Source organism: Calypte anna, chromosome 28, assembly GCF_003957555.1.
Source record: "Calypte anna isolate BGI_N300 chromosome 28, bCalAnn1_v1.p, whole genome shotgun sequence".
In the NCBI taxonomy this organism is placed as follows: domain Eukaryota; kingdom Metazoa; phylum Chordata; class Aves; order Apodiformes; family Trochilidae; genus Calypte; species Calypte anna.
Genome location: NC_044273.1, coordinates 1,564,196 through 1,581,163, shown reverse-complemented (window position 1 = coordinate 1,581,163; position 16,968 = coordinate 1,564,196). Strand labels below are relative to the sequence as shown.

The 16,968-nt window shown below is 47.2% G+C and overlaps 1 protein-coding gene across 6 annotated transcripts in view; it reads right to left on the bottom strand.

Moving 5' to 3' along the window:
* The window catches only part of RFX2 (regulatory factor X2), a 67,339-nt gene extending 50,864 nt beyond the window's left edge, over positions 1-16,475 (bottom strand). For 4 of the 6 annotated variants that reach the window (XM_030466574.1, XM_030466571.1, XM_030466573.1 and 1 more), the window contains exon 1: positions 16,372-16,443. The gene's annotated coding sequence lies outside the window, so the exon portion shown is untranslated. Of the gene's footprint in view, positions 1-16,371 lie in introns of all 6 variants that reach the window. The other 2 variants (XM_030466572.1, XM_030466576.1) reach the window with 2 other exon arrangements.
* Between the last annotated feature and the right edge of the window lie 493 nt (positions 16,476-16,968).

The window sequence follows — 16,968 nt, the reverse complement described above, 5'->3', positions numbered from 1 at the left end:
AACACTAATCTCAGAGCACATTTGGACCCAGAATCAGACATTATTTCATTTCTGAAACATACCTATTAAAAGGACTGACAGATTGGATATAAATCTTCTTCCACAAAATAAATTGATTAAATGAAAACTAAATTGGAGTCCCCAAAGCTCTGTAGCAGTAAGCTTCACACAGCAGTTCTGTAATTTGCTGGTGGAAATAAAGAATTCATTTGCAGTCTAACTCAAGTACCCAGTTACTTTGCAAAATAATATTTTTAAGCTATCAATAGCATCGAAATTATTCAGGGGTAGAAGAAACAAATCCATGTTTTCTGGAACAGAAAGCCATCAGCTGTTGAGAACAAGATAACCCTCCTGAGGCCAAATAATCAGCAAAGCAAATACTACCAGGAAAGCACAGCACCTTTAGCAAAGGGAAAAGTTTTCTAGGAATACTCTTGCAGTCAAAAAGTGCTTTGTAAGGGAACACATGGGACAGGATCCAGCATCTTACAGAGGAGCAGGGAAGGCAGAGTGAGAAGCAGTGTCCTGATTCCCATCACCAGCTGGGGACAGTGAGCCCAGGGCTCAGGGGGTGGGACACCTCCTCATCCTTTTGTCACAGATATTTTCTGCCCCTGTACTCAGCCCTGGTGAGGCCACACCTCGAGTCCTGTGTCCAGTTCTGGGCTCCCCAGTTCAGGAAGGATATCGAGGTCCTGGAGCAGGTCCAAAGGAGGGCAACCAGGATGGTGAAGGGACTCGAGCACAGACCCTATGAGGAGAGGCTGAGAGAGCTGGGGCTGTTCAGCCTGGAGAAGAGGAGGCTCAGGGGAGACCTCATCACTCTCTCCAACTCCCTGAAAGGAGGTTGTAACCGGGTGGACGTTGGTCTCTTTTGCCAGACGACTTTCAACAAGACAAGAGGGCAGGGTCTCAAGTTGTGCCAGGGGAAATTTAGGTTAGATATTAGAAAGAATTTCTTTACGGAGAGAGTGATCAAGCATTGGAATGGGCTGCCCAGGGAAGTAGTGGATTCTCCGTCCCTGGAGATATTTCAAAAGAGCCTGGATGTGGCACTCAGTGCCATAGTCCAGCAACCGTAACGGTGGTTCAAGGGTTGGACTCGATGATCTCTGAGGTCCCTTCCAACCCAGCCAATTCTATGATTCTATGATTTTAGGTGACAACAACCTGTCCCCCTCTTTGAACAGCAAGAGACAACCCAGGCTGGGTGGGGGGGGTCTCTCCTGGGCTCCTCCATCCCCAGACCAGCAGACCCCAGGCTCAGCATCCCTTCTCTGACTGAGCTGCACAGATTTCATTTCTCAGCTACCTGAATGAGACAGGGATGGGATCAGCCCTCTCCTGCCTGCTTCCCAGAGGAAGCTGGAACTCCCTTGGCCACCCAGAGGTTTGCACCTTCACACAAAGAGCCTCATTAGCAGTGGGAGGATTAACAAGGCTTGTTAGTCTTACAAGCAAGGTCAGCCTCCCCTGGGAGTCACGCCACAACCCAGGTTGTGTGAGATTCCTGTACCAAAGCTGCAAGAACCAGGAGCAAGATGCCTTCCTTCTGGAACAAATCCAGAGGTGTGAGGATGCCTGCAGCACCTCAGGACCACCAGTTGAATACTCTGGGTTTAAGAACCTTTCAGAATTGTCCAAAGCATTGACCCATTCTATTTTTTTTTTTTTTTTTTCAAAAAGCACACCACAAGAAACACTGAATTGCTCTGAACCAGCAGCAGCATCGACTTTTCCCCTGATTCCACTGCAAAGCACAACGAAGGTTTGTCATGATGTGAAGCAGAGGGAGATCACTCTGAGACATTCAGAGCCAAACCAAGCCCCTGCTCTTCTCTGTGGGCTGTGAAGCTTCCCCAGGATTTTTTTTCCTGAGAGATTGCACGGGTGGCTTGATTAAATCACCTCAGCTGATTCTCCTGCCTGAGCTGAGCAGCTTCAAAAGCATCAGAGGAATCACTCAGCATTCACATCTTCCCCTGGTATCTGGGATTCGCTGTTTATTCTGAATTATGAATTGTTTAGCTATCAACCCCATTACTGCTCTCTGTTAATTTCCCTTTCATTGACTGAGTTGCATAAATCTGTCTTTAAAGAGAAAGCCAGAACTAACACTAATCTCTCTATTCCATAGGGTAAAAATCTCCTATTCTTCCCAAAAAGAAAAAGGAAAAAAAGACAGTCATGAAGGGGAGTGAGGATGCATTAATTATGGATGGGTTTGGGCACTGTCAAGTGAAACATCAGAGTTTTTTCTGTTACTTGAAATATTGGACTGGGGTTTCTACAACATCCACACTCAACTCTTCCCTGACTCACAGGTCTCTTATGGGCCATGAGCTGTAGGTATTTGTGAGCCAAACTTGCATCACCCAACTTGAAGATTTTTAAAAAAGCTTCCAGTACCCCCAGAGATCCCCAGTCCAGCAGGCAGCCAGTAAAGACCAGTGCAGTGCCAGTGTGAAAACAGAATGATTTGTTTTCTTCAAAACCTTTGCAGCAGCACTGAGAAGAGGTTTGGGTGGGGGACAGAGGGAAGAATTTCCTCACTGCAGGCAGATGGAATTCCAAATCCAGCCAGTTTAGTCGGGGAGCTATGGGGGAGATGGCAAAAAATGCTTTGCATTAATGTAATAGTGAAACCACAACTGATTTAAAACACTGCATACAAACAACTACTGCTCTGTTAAGAGTCCCTTTGCCAATAGCAGTGTTATTATAACCATAGTTAGTTTAACCCAACAGCAACAGAGCTATAAGTCAGCAACAGCATATTTTATTCTTAAATCTTTGCCTGGGATGCTACTTGACAGCAGCCTTCAGTCAAAATAAATTTTAGCAAATGATTTCTTCAGTGATCCCATCTGCCTGTTTTGAAGACAACCAAGTAGATTTTGTTAATCCTGAATTTCCAGTTCAGGCTTCCAAAACAGAAGGGTTGGTTGCTCTTCTTGGTTAGTGTGTTGGAAATTGAAAGTGACTGCATTTAGTTCAGTGGTGTGGAGGTCTGAGGAGTCCACACAACTGAGACATCAGTGGTGGTTTCCAGAAATCAAGTACAATTTTAATATTCACAGTGGAGAAGTTCTGCTTTCTGTAGATGGAGGGGGGGAAAAAAGAAACCACAATTGTCTTCCCTGCATCTGCACTTCGGCTGCTCAGGCAAAAAGCACTCAGCAGAAATAACACACATTGTTCAGCTGAGCATTCACAGCAGATTTTTTTATTTTTTCACCCCTCCCACAAGGACTTTATGTCAAAAAAAGTCAGGTAGCTCTGGACTCACCATGATCACAAAGTTACAGAGGGATCTGCCCAAGATACAATTCCAGAAATGGACTCAAAGGAATACTACAAGAAGTTTAATTAAGTTCACAAGAGACTTGTGAGGTATATATAAAATATACTATATACTAAATATGACATATTATATAATCTATACCATATATGTAATATGTAATATGTCATATATAGTACAACATATAACATCTGTACCATGTAACATTTAACATGTAATATATAATATAAAGAGGCAGTTACAGCAATGATGCCAGAAGGCATCTGGAAAGAGAGGGCAGGGAGGGGAAAAAAACTAAAAAAATATGTGTTTGGTTCTGCAAGTGTGTGTGTGTGTGAGTGTCCAAGGGGAAAACTCTCACTGCTGTCATAAACTCATCAAATGGCATCAGTACAGTTGACTCTACCTTCCAAACTAGGTTCTCAACACACCACTGTCGTGATTCTGCCCCTGTGCTCAGCCTCTGGTGAGGCCACAGCTTGAGTCCTGTGTCCAGTTCTGGGCCCCTCAGCTCAGGAAGGAGATTGAGGTGCTGGAGCAGGTCCAAAGAAGAGCAAGGAGGCTGTGAAGGGATCCAGCAGAATTCCTGTGAGGAAGGGCTGAGGGAGCTGGGGGTGTTGAGGCTGGAGAAGAGGAGGCTCAGGGGAGACCTCATCACTCTCTCCAACTCCCTGAAAGGAGGTTGGAGCCAGGGGGGGGTTGGGCTCTTTTCCCAGGCAACTCTCAGCAAGACAAGAGGGCAGGGTCTCAAGTTGTGCCAGGGGAGGTTTAGGTTGGAGATGAGAAAGAATTTCTTTCTGGAGAGGGTGATCAGGCATTGGAATGGGCTGCCCAGGGAAGTAGTGGATTCTCCGTGTCTGGAGATCTTTCCAAAGAGCCTGGATGTGGCACTGAGTGCCATGGGCTGGGAACTGCAGCAGGAGTGGATCAAGGGTTGGACTTGATGATCTCTGAGGTCCCTTCCAACCCAGCCATGATTCTATGAAAGGAATAAGGCAGCCAAGTGGCTGTACCCAGCTGAGCAAGATCTCCTGGGGGTGGTGGGGAGGGCAGACTGCTCCAGGTAAAATCCTTTGGTATGAGATCACAGGACCACATTATTGCACACCCCCTCTAACTGATCAGCATATGCTGCTGCTAATTTGGAGGAAAAATCACACTTCCAGGGAACAGGCAGTAGAGCTCAAACCTTATCTTAGCTTTCTGATGCAAGAAAAGTCAAATTTTTATAAACCTGATAGGAAAAAATGGTTTAAAAAGTATTGCAGAGAGGGCAGAAGCTAATAGTTCTTCCCAGCTTCCAGCTCACTACTAGGGTGGTTATAAGCCCAAAGTGTAAATTAGAAATTCATCCATAGACAATATTTCTTTTCTCCAGCAGAAATACTGCCTGATGCTCTGGCTGCTCATGTAACTCAATCTGCAGAGATGAAGAAAGCAGTGAGAAACCAGAAGATCCATTCAGGATGTTTACAGTGGAACATTTTGTTGTCTGACATCGTAATAGAAATTCAACCAAGTGGCTGCCAAAATGAAAGCTATCACAATTCCTTAATGTAACACTAATAAAAGACTCATCACTAAAGTATTAAGCAATTCTTCAGGGAACATGAATAAGAATTGCAATGTATGATGTGTTAATTTAGCTATTTGTTGGCATTAAAAAAAAAAAAAAAAGCAAGCTTGAGTTTTGAGTTTTAAGGACATGAGGTTAGAATACAGCTGGAAAAATTCAATCTAGAACATAAATTAGCTCTTGAAATGTGCAAAGAAAGGGAGTGTCACTGAAATGATCCTGTGTTTTACATTGGGTACTACAAACAACCTGGGACATAAGTTTAGCTCATCTACAGTTCCTCTTACCAACTAGTTTTGTTCTGAATTTGACTAGAAGAGAGAACTCTACATGTGTTAAAACAACCTGAAGAATGATACTGGAGTCACAACAAGAATTTCCACATTCCCTCATTTCCCCAAAAGTATTTCTCCAATTAAATAATTTATCTGGGGGTTGGTTCCTTGGTTTCTCTCTCTCTGTTTTTTTTCCAGGACCAAAGCAGAGCTCTGAGCATGGCCCCAGAATCTTGGCCAAGTGGCACCCTGGGAGCTTGGCAGCTCTTTGCAGAAGGGAGAGCAAACTGGGGGAGAAAACTCCTCCTCGAGTAGGTGCTTGTCCTGGAGAGGAGCTCCTGTGTCTGCACAGGGAAAAGGCAGCAATAGCAGCAAAAAGTTTCTCTTCTGAGGACCCACAGGGTGCAGCACCAGAAGGGAAAATCCAGAAGGGAAAAGGCAAGAGCCTCTGCAAAAGTATTCTGAGAGGGCACGAATGGTGACACCATTCCAAAAATGCCAAGCATTTTGAGCAGTGAGTAAAGCAGCCATCGGGTGAGGATTTCAGATTTGAATCCTTACAAGCCTACCCAGCTCAACTTCCTGGCTCCTGGAAAGAGACAAACTTGATTTTTTTCCCAAATGGAAATAAAAGGAGAAAGCAACTGAAAGCAGGGCTTCCTGGGCTCAGAGGTACCAAGAGATGTGGCAGATCAGATTTCTGCAGATCAGAAAAGGAAGGGACCTGCCAGCTCAGAGATCAGTTTGTGCCTTAGGGCACAGGTCTAGAGGCAGAAGGTGCATCAGAAAGGTAGAATAAACATTCTTCAGCATGATGTGCTCTTGAAGCTACACTCCATCATAATGTATACAAATATGTATGCACACGGATTTTTATATATGTCTGTGTGTATATATATATATATTACATACAAAAATATACACAAGTGTCTCCACACACACAGCTACAGATACAGCCCCAGGGCCTGCATAAAAACACAGATTTTATTGTGGCTGAAACCCCCCCAGATGTACTGGTATTAGAATGTCTCCCTTCAGTCCCCATCAGGGAGAGATGAGCAGTGCTTTTCACAAATGAGAGATGGAGACAGAGCTTGCCCAGTACCTGTGGGGCTAAAGACAAAGCCCATGGCAACAGCACGGGACTTAAAAAATCCTGAGTGTGCTAAAAAGGCAGCTCATGTTTTCATAGTGATTGCATCCATGAAAGAGATGCAGAAAAATCTCTAGGCCACAGTTTGTATTTAGAAGAGACTGATCCTGCAGTCCACTGACCCAGCTCAGCTGTAATCCACCAGGACAATAGAGCAGAAGGAAGGGATCAGCACTGCCTGTTCACAGCCACAACGTGGACATTCACAAACCAACTCTATAAATTAGGAGTTTGTAGTTTATTAAGAACCAACATAGAATGCCAGACTGGGATGGGTTGGAAAGGACCTTAAAAGCCACCCCTGCCATGGTCAGGGAACCTCCCACCAGCCCAGGGTGCTCCAAGCCCCATCCAACCTTCAACCTTTCCAGGGATGGGGCAGCCACAGCTTCTCTGGGCAACCTGGGCCAGGGGCTCAGCACCCTCACACCAAAGAATTTCTTCCCAGGATCTCATCTAAATGTCCTCTCTTATCAGTTTGCAACCTGATAGCTTCCTCCATGGAGGCACAGGAGGAAGTGAAGTTGACCTCTAGAAAGATTATGGATCTCAAAGATCCTGAAGATCCTTTACTGGAAGGCACCACAGGTTCTTCCCCAGTAAGAGGAGGCTGGGACAATGGCCCTTCCCATCCCTTCCCAGGACACAGAGATGATGCAGCAGCAGCTGCTGAGGCACCACACTGGAATGTCTTGGATGGGGACAGAAAGGGAGGGTTCTGTGACAGAGTAAACCCACTGCCAGGACAACACAATGAACCCCATCTCTGTCCTAAGGCAATCTTGGCTCTGCCATGAAACCACTGTGAGCATCTCAGGGCAGAGACTGGAGCCTGCTCTGCTGCACCCACAGGAAGGGATGATCAGGGGAGTCTGGGGCTTCCAGGCACTGACACAGCTCAAACATCCATGGGTTTTAACTGATATTGGATAACGAGTCTAAAATAAGTTATTCTACCTAGTGCCTCTACCTCAGGAAAGATTAAATAATGAACTGACAGAGATCCTTAGGTAAACCTTCAGGAACACAAAGTTTATGACATTATAGAAAGGTTGACTGTGCTTTTTATCTAAAAACAAGTTGGTTTTGTGCTTGTCTTTTGTTTGGCTTGGGATTGTTTGGTTTGTTTGGGTGTTGGGTTTCTTTAGTTGGTTGGCTTGGGTTTTTTGTTTTGTTTATGAAAGATTTTCAAGTTCAGATCACCACCTAGATTGGGAAGAATGAAAACGTGTAGAACAGCAGCGCTAAGAATCTTTTGCTGCTCCAGTATTAATTTGAAACACAAATTATTTGGTTTGCAACTCCTCACCTTACACAATTATCTCTAATGGTTGCAGCATACAGGATGATACTCTGCAATTTAAATAAGTCCATTTATTAGCACAGCAAGTAGCAATTCTAACCATCTCAGTGTTTCCTGCCTGCCAGTGGCTCCTATCTGATCATGGTGTTGGGAGCAATCTTTGAGGAAACAAACAAAAGAAAAAATGGGATTCCTAAAGGAAACCACTGGCACCAACACATCTCCCCCCTGAGTCATGAGTAGGGATAACCTTGCTTTTGCAGTGCCCAGCTCAGGGCAGGGTGCTGTAGGTTGTCAGCCTCTGCAGGTAAATGTAACAGAGCTGGTGCCATGGAGGGTGAATTTTGTATTGATGGTTTGCAGTAAGATAATCAAATCCCCAAAAATCTGCATTCTGAGTTTCAAGAGCTGTGGAGGAAAGGCAGCCTGCAGGCAAGTTTCTTCAAGGGTTTAGGACCTGGGTGAGGGATATTTCACTTTCCTGGCAGGTGCAAGTCTTCTGAACTATTGTGTGCAACTGTCATATTAAGAAGAATAAATATTTGCTAGGAAGAAGAAAGTTCTGAAGATTGCTTGGTGACCAGAAGCCATTATTTCTCTGTACCTATTAAAGAAAAATTTCCTCCCATGATTGGTCATTTAAGGTCATGAATATTTGAAAAGATTTGCATTTCATCTTCCTTTGGGGAGACTGGGTTGGGATTTAAACAGCACATAAAATATTTTGTTAAAATACAAGGACTGAAGTTAAGTTAGACAGAATTATTCCGTGTGCACTTACTCAGCTCTACCCCAGTGTTTCACAGCCACAGATGGATTTCAAGTTGGTTTGTTTGATTTGTATTTTCCAAGAAAGCCTGGGGGAGGCCAAAGGAGGAGAAAGAGATCCTTGCCCAGACCAGTGAGGTGACAGCAATGATGAACAGTGTACCCACAGCACACAGAGAGCTTGCTCTTATCACAGAACCTGCTTCCTCTCAGCTCTCTGCAAGCTTTGTCTTATCAAAAGCTCCACACAGATTCTCCTTACTGACACAGGCTGGGTAAGAGAAAAAAACACCTGGCTGAAGCAAGTGGGTTATCCAGCTCTGTGCAGAATCCACCCCTCAGCATCCCCTCACTGCACAGAGTTTGTGCACCCACTCACCCATCTTGAGAGCCTCCTTTTGCTTCCCTTTTCCAGCTGTAGCTTGGGTGGCAGCAGATGGGAAAGGTCTGGCCAAAGAGTGAAGAAGAAGCTGCCTTCTCCACCTTTCTCAGCAAAGCCTGGCTCTGACTTCAGACACTGGTAAAACCCTCTGCCACCCACAAGGGGATGGGGACAGGAATGCCACTTGCCTGGTGACCATTCCCACAGCCTCCTGTGCACACTGAGCAGATGATACTCGACTTATGAAATTGTCCAACACCAGCCAGTAATCTCATCCTAGCCACAAGAAGCACTGACCCGACCCACTCATCATCTGAGTTCAGCTCAGGATCAGGTCTTGGAGAAAGCCAAGTAGGGAGAAGAAAGAAAAAGAGCTTTTCATGTTTCACAGAACTCCACTATGTCAGCACCAAGTCCTGGCAGCAACAAAACGTGGGAAATCCTCACTGCCAAAGCGATCATCAGATGCCACACGATCAGATCACCTGGGCTGCTTCTGCCTGTGAACACTGCCTTCCAAAAGGTCTCATTCTAGAAGGCATAACCACCACAAATAACTTTTCCAAATCAAGTCAAAAGAGCAATTTCAACCAGTGCTGGATTCAGGCCCTTGCTGTACTCAGTGTAGGACTGCTGGATGTCTGTACATGCTACAAATTCAATCTGGTTTTTCTAGGTAGCACAGACCTAGGAAGAGAAAAAAAATGATCTTGTAAAGTGTCCTGCTGTCTACCTGCTCAGCTACACAAAGCCAGGCCAGCCTGACCCTGAGCCTCATAAAACAGTGGATTTGCTCCTCGAGCCAGAGCAGCAGAACAGGATCTGTACAGGAGGTGCTTTGTGGTGTCACACTGGGGTCAGGCAGCTCCTCAGCCTGGTACCATTCACACCCTGGGAATAAAAAAAGTGTACAAAGTAGGTGACCCCTCTGCCAGCTGGCTACCAGTTACATGTTGCTTCAGAATTTTCTCAGCACTCCCAATTATTCTCTTAAAGATGAAGATTTAGGTTTCTCCTAAAACGTTGCCTGATCTCACACACGTTGGGGTATTCCCTGTCAGCATGTGATGCCTTTTTCCAAAGCTTGCTGAACTCCCACCAGCCCAGATATCCTCCACCAGAGATTAGAAGAAACAATTACTAATCTAATTCCCCACAGAAGGTGAATGTTTGATCAGCTGTGTGTTAAGCCAGAAATTATCCAGAACAGTTCCAGGGTTGTCATGGTGGCAATGGGATCTTCAGCTGATACTAAAGAACAATCTCACAATGACTAACCAGGCAGCAGCCAAGGAAATTGCTTATTATGCCTGGGCTGTTTGCTTATCATCATTCCACCCCCACCTCTTCCTCTCTCTCTCTTCTTCCCTTTGTGTTTCTTGTCACTTTTAGTGAGTGACATCTCCAAAAGAAGGTGCATCCTCAATTAAGGGCTCAGTTCAGTGGTCCCACTGCCTTGCTTTAGCCTGGAAGAACCACTGAGCACACAATCCTAAACTCAGCAGTCCCTGGGGTGTCACCACCTGGGTTCAGCATTGATTCCATCCTCCTGCTTCCACATGAGCTGGGCACTTACAAACCAGGGGTTCAGCTCCCAATGGGAAAGGCAGGATCCATGGGAGAAAAGTCAATCCACCCGTGAACCACTTCCCTGGAAGAGCTGGGGAAAATCTTATTCCATGAGCCAACATCTCTACCTCTGTACAACACCAGGAGCCAACTGGTGGCCAAGAGAGGAGGCAGCAGCGCTGAAGGCCCTGATCTCTTCCTGCTTCTGCCCCAAAACCTGAAGTCTGTGGCCATGTGTGCACAGTACAACCCAAATCCTCTCTATGGGAACAGCTGAGCAGGCAACGTTTTGGAAACTCTGAGCCACACTGGGAATTTCTCACAGCAGAACAGTGTCAGCTGGCAAGGACACAGAAAGGAAACCCATCCCTGCAGCACTACGGACGGCAGCAAAATTCATGGCATGGATGCAGCAAGCAACCCAAAAATGCTTATGACAGCTCAGCTTGAGCTGCCCCTGATGTGCTGATTTCCATAAAGAGAGGCTGCTCCGTGCATTTTGGACACATTGGTATCCACAGAATCCTTCTTGCCTCCTGCTTTCACTTGGTTTCAGGTCATGTTCTACATTTTCTTTGTAAGGACTGGAGCCTGTAAAACTAGAGAGGCCCTGGAGAAGTCTGAACGTGAATTCACTCTGCCATGGAAGACAGGGACATGTCTCAAACTGCTGCTCTTCATCATTCTCTACATGCAGGTACCTGCTGTTGTTTGTCCTCATCCACATTCAGACATTCCCACACAGAAAGCCAGAGCAGAACCATCTCAAACTGGAAAAACAAAACCATTTGTGGAGGCTGCACAGTCAAATATTCATCCAGGAACTGCCTGATGCAGCAGTGGAGATATTGCTGCACTCTGAAATTATTTCTTGTCCAGCTCCTTACCACAGACACTGAGGATTTCTTTCAGCAAAGGACTGATTTGTGACAAGAAAAAAAAGATTACAGTTGGGTTGGGGTTTTTTGGTTTGTTTTTTTTTTTTTTGCATGTGCTTTATAAAAAAAATATCATTCTGTGACCTCTGGTTCTTCAAAAGCAAATGCAAGGTCCAGTTGTTAATCTCTGAAATTCAGTTTCATTGCTGCAACACGTTTGGACTATGCTGAGACTTCTTTGGCCTCTATTAAACTCAGAAAAAGGCATTCTTCATTTCTTAAAAAATTATAACTTAGGGGAAAAAAGCAAGCTTATCAGTTGCCTTTAATTACTTCTCAAATGCCTTAATTTGGCATTTCTATAGCTTTTAACTCCTGTGTAATCACATATCAACTAAACAAAACAGTTTATAAAGTTGTGGTTGAGAAGCCTCCTGCTTCTCTTGCAATTTCAAATACTCCTTATAAATTTAATGATGGATAGGTACAGCTTAGGACACTTTCCAGTGTCCTAAAACAGAATATCATCAGAAGAGGAAGATTCTCACATTCACTGACATGAAATCACATGTCTGCACACCACTAAAAATTGTTTTAACAAGTCAGCTGAATTACACAAAATTAAACTTTTCTAGTCCTTCTGGTTTACCTAGATGAAATGCAAACAGAACCAGAATTCTGAAAAATATGACCCAGAGCTGAAAGTGCTGGGTTTTGTTTTTCATTTCCCTGTTGCCCTGAACTGGAAATCACTTTGTATACTGATGGGCACTGTAATAATTGCCTCTGTGTGTTAATAAAAGTGATTTTCTGTAAGAAGCAACCTGTACAAAAGGACTTCTCTTTGTTCAGTGTATTAATGGGTACATAATTTGCTCTGAAGAAATGTTTTGTTGTCTATTTATGTATTTCTGGCATAACTAGCTCATACACTACTCAGACTGGAAACATCCTAACGTGAGAAAGCCAAGCACGTTCTTAGACAATCAGGTGGATTTGTCAATCCTGGAGCCCAGGAATCAAGAGCCTTAAAGAGCAAATAACAGAAGGAAAACCTTGCACGTGTTTCAAATATCCAGAAGGATAATCCCAGAGCACCCAGCTGCACCCGGGGAGGTTGGGTGCTCCTCTCCACACTGGCACTCTCTGCTCCAGCTGGCAGAGGGCCAGGCACTCACTGTGCTGGCATTTGTTGGTCGGGAGGGAAAGGGGGGAAAACTTGGTTTAAATATAACCCAGCAGCCTCCAGCAGAAAGTTTGGCTGAGAAGCAGAGTGGGACGATCAGCCTGTTGAATCAGCACTGCCCTTCCCTCTGACTCCGCACGCCGCGGGACGCTTTTAGCTCCCGAGTGCTAAAACTGAAGTAGGAAAATCCGCCAGGATCCGTTAAAGCAGCTCTGTTTACAGGCATGTATTAAAAGGGAAAACATGTTGTGATTAAACACAACAGCTGTCAGTGCTCTGAGGTGTTACAAGCATGAGACTATTTAAAGACAATGCCTGGCGCCGTCTGTTTTACTGCCACGGAGCCAGGAAAAGCTTCGGTTCTGAAGCACTGACTGCAGCTTTATGTTCATGGCAGCCCTGGAGATGTTTTGTGACAGGGAGGGTAAGAGAGGTGACTTTTGGTGGCAATGAATACTCTCAGATGGAGAATGTGGAAACAGCCAGGATGTGCAGCATCAGCTGATGTCATTGGCTGCTCATGGCTTTAATGATCACGGCCTTAAATTAATTACCAGTTCAGGTTTAGGCAGGCAAAAGTACACAGAAAGTGCATTTCTGATGTACCTTCATGTATGGTCAGCGCTGGTGAGGCCACAGCTTGAGTCCTGTGTCCAGTTCTGGGCCCCTCAGTTTAGGAAAGATATTGAGGTCCTGGAGCAGGTCCAAAGGAGGCAACTGGGCCGGTGAAAGGACTCAAGCACAGATCCTATGAGGAGAGGCTGAGGGAGCTGGGGGTGTTGAGGCTGGAGGAGGCTCAGGGGAGACCTCATCACTCTCTCCAACTCCCTGAAAGGAGGTTGGAGCCAGGGGGGGGTTGGGCTCTTTTCCCAGGCAACTCTCAGCAAGACAAGAGGGCAGGGTCTCAAGTTGTGCCAGGGGAGGTTTAGGTTGGAGATGAGAGAATTTCTTTCTGGAGAGGGTGATCAGGCATTGGAATGGGCTGCCCAGGGAAGTAGTGGATTCTCCGTGTCTGGAGATCTTTCCAAAGAGCCTGGATGTGGCACTGAGTGCCATGGGCTGGGAACTGCAGCAGGAGTGGATCAAGGGTTGGACTTGATGACCTCTGAGGTCCCTTCCAACCCAGCCAATTCTATGATTCTATGATTCTATGTAACAGAGGATTTACAAGCCTTAAGTCTTGAGATGGGAGACCCCATCCCTCCCTCCCAGCCCTGAGCTGCGAGAGATTCAAGGGGACCCGAGGGACCAAGTCACAGAATCCTTCCTGGTGGACAAGACATCAAAGCTCATCAAGTCCAACCAGCACCACAGCCCCACCAGCCCACATCCTGCAGTGCCACATCTCCAGGTTATCTAAACACCTCCAGGGATGGGGAGTTCACCACTTCTCTGGATGTGGATGTCCCTTGTTGATGATGGGCCTCCATTTACATGCCACGCCTACACATTTCTATGCCAAACCTACACATTTATTTGCCAAACCTCCACATTTATTTGCCAAACCTCCCCAGCTAAATATTCTCAGCCTACATATTTATATTCCAAGCCTATAAAATGTTCTTTGAGAGGGCAGATGGGATGCTAAAGGAGAATTTGCTGCCCTGGGCTGTGGCCCATCTTGCCCCTTCTCCTGTTGCTGGAGCAGTGTTGGGATTTCACACTCACCCAGACCCTTCCCCAGCAAACAGAGCTGGCACAGAGGGCCCCAGGACAGGGACACGGTGCTATGAGAAGAATTCATGAGATGCAAATGACACAGCAGGGAAATGCAAAGCAGGGACTGTCTGTGGAAGCTCCATGTGAAGTCTGATGGACCTGGCTCTCTCCTAGCTCTGCAGCAGCAGATGCTCTTAGCACCATCCACAAAGGCACTGGGATCATTCCTGTTTGGCAGAAAGCAAGTGGGGACAAAGAAATTCCAGCTGTCAAGCCCTCTCTTGCTTTTGTGCCTGCTTTCATCACCCTTAAGGCCAAGAACCTGCAGTTACCTGAGAAGCCAGGTTCTGTTTGAAAAGGGTGGGTATTTCCAAACCTCCCCTTCACAGGAACAGCTTTGAGAACATGAACTCTAAAGGCTCAAAAAAAAAAAAAAAAAAAGGAAAAAAACGTGGAGCATGCCCACATCTGTATCCACCAAAAGGCAAAAAAGCAAAGCATCCCACACGATTCAAATTGATATCACATCTCCCAGGACAGCAACACTGAGAGGTAGAGAACCAGGGAGGGGGTTTAAAAAGATGAACTCAGACTTTCAAAAATGAAACCACATCCCAGCCCCCGTGTCAAACACCCAACACCCCCAGGCTGGTCCTACAAGTGTTTTTTTTTTAGTTTCCTCAGCTGACTTCAGCTTTCTAGCAAACATCCAGCTTGGCTCATCCTAGACTCCCTCAGCAGAGACCTTCAGAGACTGATTCAACCCCCCCCGAAACAGTTAACCACGAGAAGACCTTCTGAGATGCCTCCCCATCCTCCTGACTGCCTCCCACTAGATGGGGAACTTTAAAACAAAACCTGAGATGAGACAGAATTAATCTTAAACTGACCAAAAAGCAAACTCACACAGAAAGTCAAACAGCAGAGGCAAAGAAAGAACCTCTCACTTTGAGAATTTAAGGTTTATATTTTGAAACAGATTTTTTCTTCCTTTTTCTTTTTTTTTTTAAATTTTATTTTATTACTCTTTTATTCTCAAATGATTTGTAATCAAGACAAAGAGTTGAAAAGTCTGGGCTGAAGCAGATGAAAAATGCTGTCAGTAACAAGTGAATTCGAGTCTGAGCATGGTCAGTTTAAGGAGATTCCAAGCCCAAAAGCATAAAGTACATTTTAAAAAAATAAATTATTTATTCCACTTTGCTCTTTAATTGGTAAGATTTGCTTCTTTCAATAGCAAAACCAAAAAAAGACTCTAGAGTAGTATCTAAGTCAAAGAATGGAAAGATTTAATCAGACTGCAGGAACTCACGCTTGAAATAGGCACATACACAAAATCCTGCTTTAACAGGAGATGAGTCTTGTTTCACAACATACTTTATTCAAAACAAACAGGAGAAACCAAGTCAACAATAGACGGCAGACGCTTAAAAATAGGTCTCATTGCAATTTTCGCTCGTTTCTAAGACCAACAAGCAAGCAAATGCTGAGATTTCAAAGCCCTGGCAAACTAAAGGGATGACCTGGAGTTGAAATCAAACCCTCATCCCCCCAGTAAGACCAAGAGAAGTGCCTGGGAGGGGAAGGGAGGCAGCACAAGAGGTTTCCAAGCTGCTTAAGGAGAAGGCGGAGGGGCCGGCCGGCCCGTGGCCCCTCTTCCCAACTCTCACCGGGCAACTTGGGAGCTCCCCCCGCTGCGGGAGGGGGTGGGGACGGAACCCGCCGGGCTCTGGAGCAGCGTTTGGTTTGTTCCGAACCAAACCTGATGCTCGGAGCCGGGAGTTAAAGGAAGAAAACAACCCGGGGAGAAGTTGGTTACGGCGGGAGGGACTCGCGGTCCCTCCGGAACCCAGAGGGCGGTTCGGGTTCCCGTTCCCCGAGCCGGCCGCGCTCCGGGCGGGGCCCACGGGCAGAGGCACCGGACGCGGTGAGGGGGGGTGGGAGGGAGGGTGGTGCCACCTCCCCCGCTCCGCCCGGCCGCGACGCCGCTCCCAACTTTCCGGGGAAGGCGCGGGGGAGCCCTCTCAGCCCCGGGAGGCACCCGGGAGGGCAGCGGAGCTCAGGGAAAACCTTCCGAGGCACGAAGCCCGCGGCCGGGACGGGGGGGCAGGGCCGGGCCGGGGCGAGGGGCCACGTCCTCTACCGACCCCGACGGGGGCCGCGAAGGCCTCGCTTCCCCTTTCCCCCCCCCTCTCTCCCCATCCGCCCCATTGCGGGCCCCCTCAGCGGGCGGGACCCCCGCGGCAACCCCCACCCCCCCCCCCCCCCCCTCTTCTCCCCCTCCTCCCCCCTCTGCGGGGCGCCGTGCCCCCGCTCACCTGCCCTCCCCGCCGGGCGCCGCGGGCTGCGCTGGGCTCCGGCCGCCGGGGCCGCGCGTTGCTCCCGTTGGCAAGTAACAGTCTCCAGGGCTACGGTCACTATGGCGCCTGGCGCCGGGTCTCGAGGCAACTGTTGCTACCCTCTCCCGTCACGTCACCGCCAGGCCCCGCCCACCCCTCCGCCGAGAGACGCCGCTGATTGGAGGAGACGCTGTCAATCTGAAAGAAAGGCGGGACCGGGCGGGGCTGGGCCAATGGCGGCGGGGAAGGGGCGGGGCGGAGAGTTGGCGCGCGCTTTGGCGCTTCAGAGCGGGGCGGGCCCGGCAGTGAGGGGAGGGAGGGAGGGGTGAGGGGGCGGGGGGGGAGAACGGGACCGGGATCGGGACGTGGAGGGGCGGGGGGGGGACGGGACGGGGATGGGTTGGGTCCTGAGCGGGCATCCTGGGAGCTCAGCGCTTCGGTATGGAAACACACCCACGGAGTTAAAAAAGTTTCTTTTTTTTGCCTCTGTGAAATGTTAGGATTTGAGGGGAAATCTGTCAAAGTGTTCCCGTGGGCTCCTGGGGGGCGGCACAAACCCGGGCCACGCACACGGGA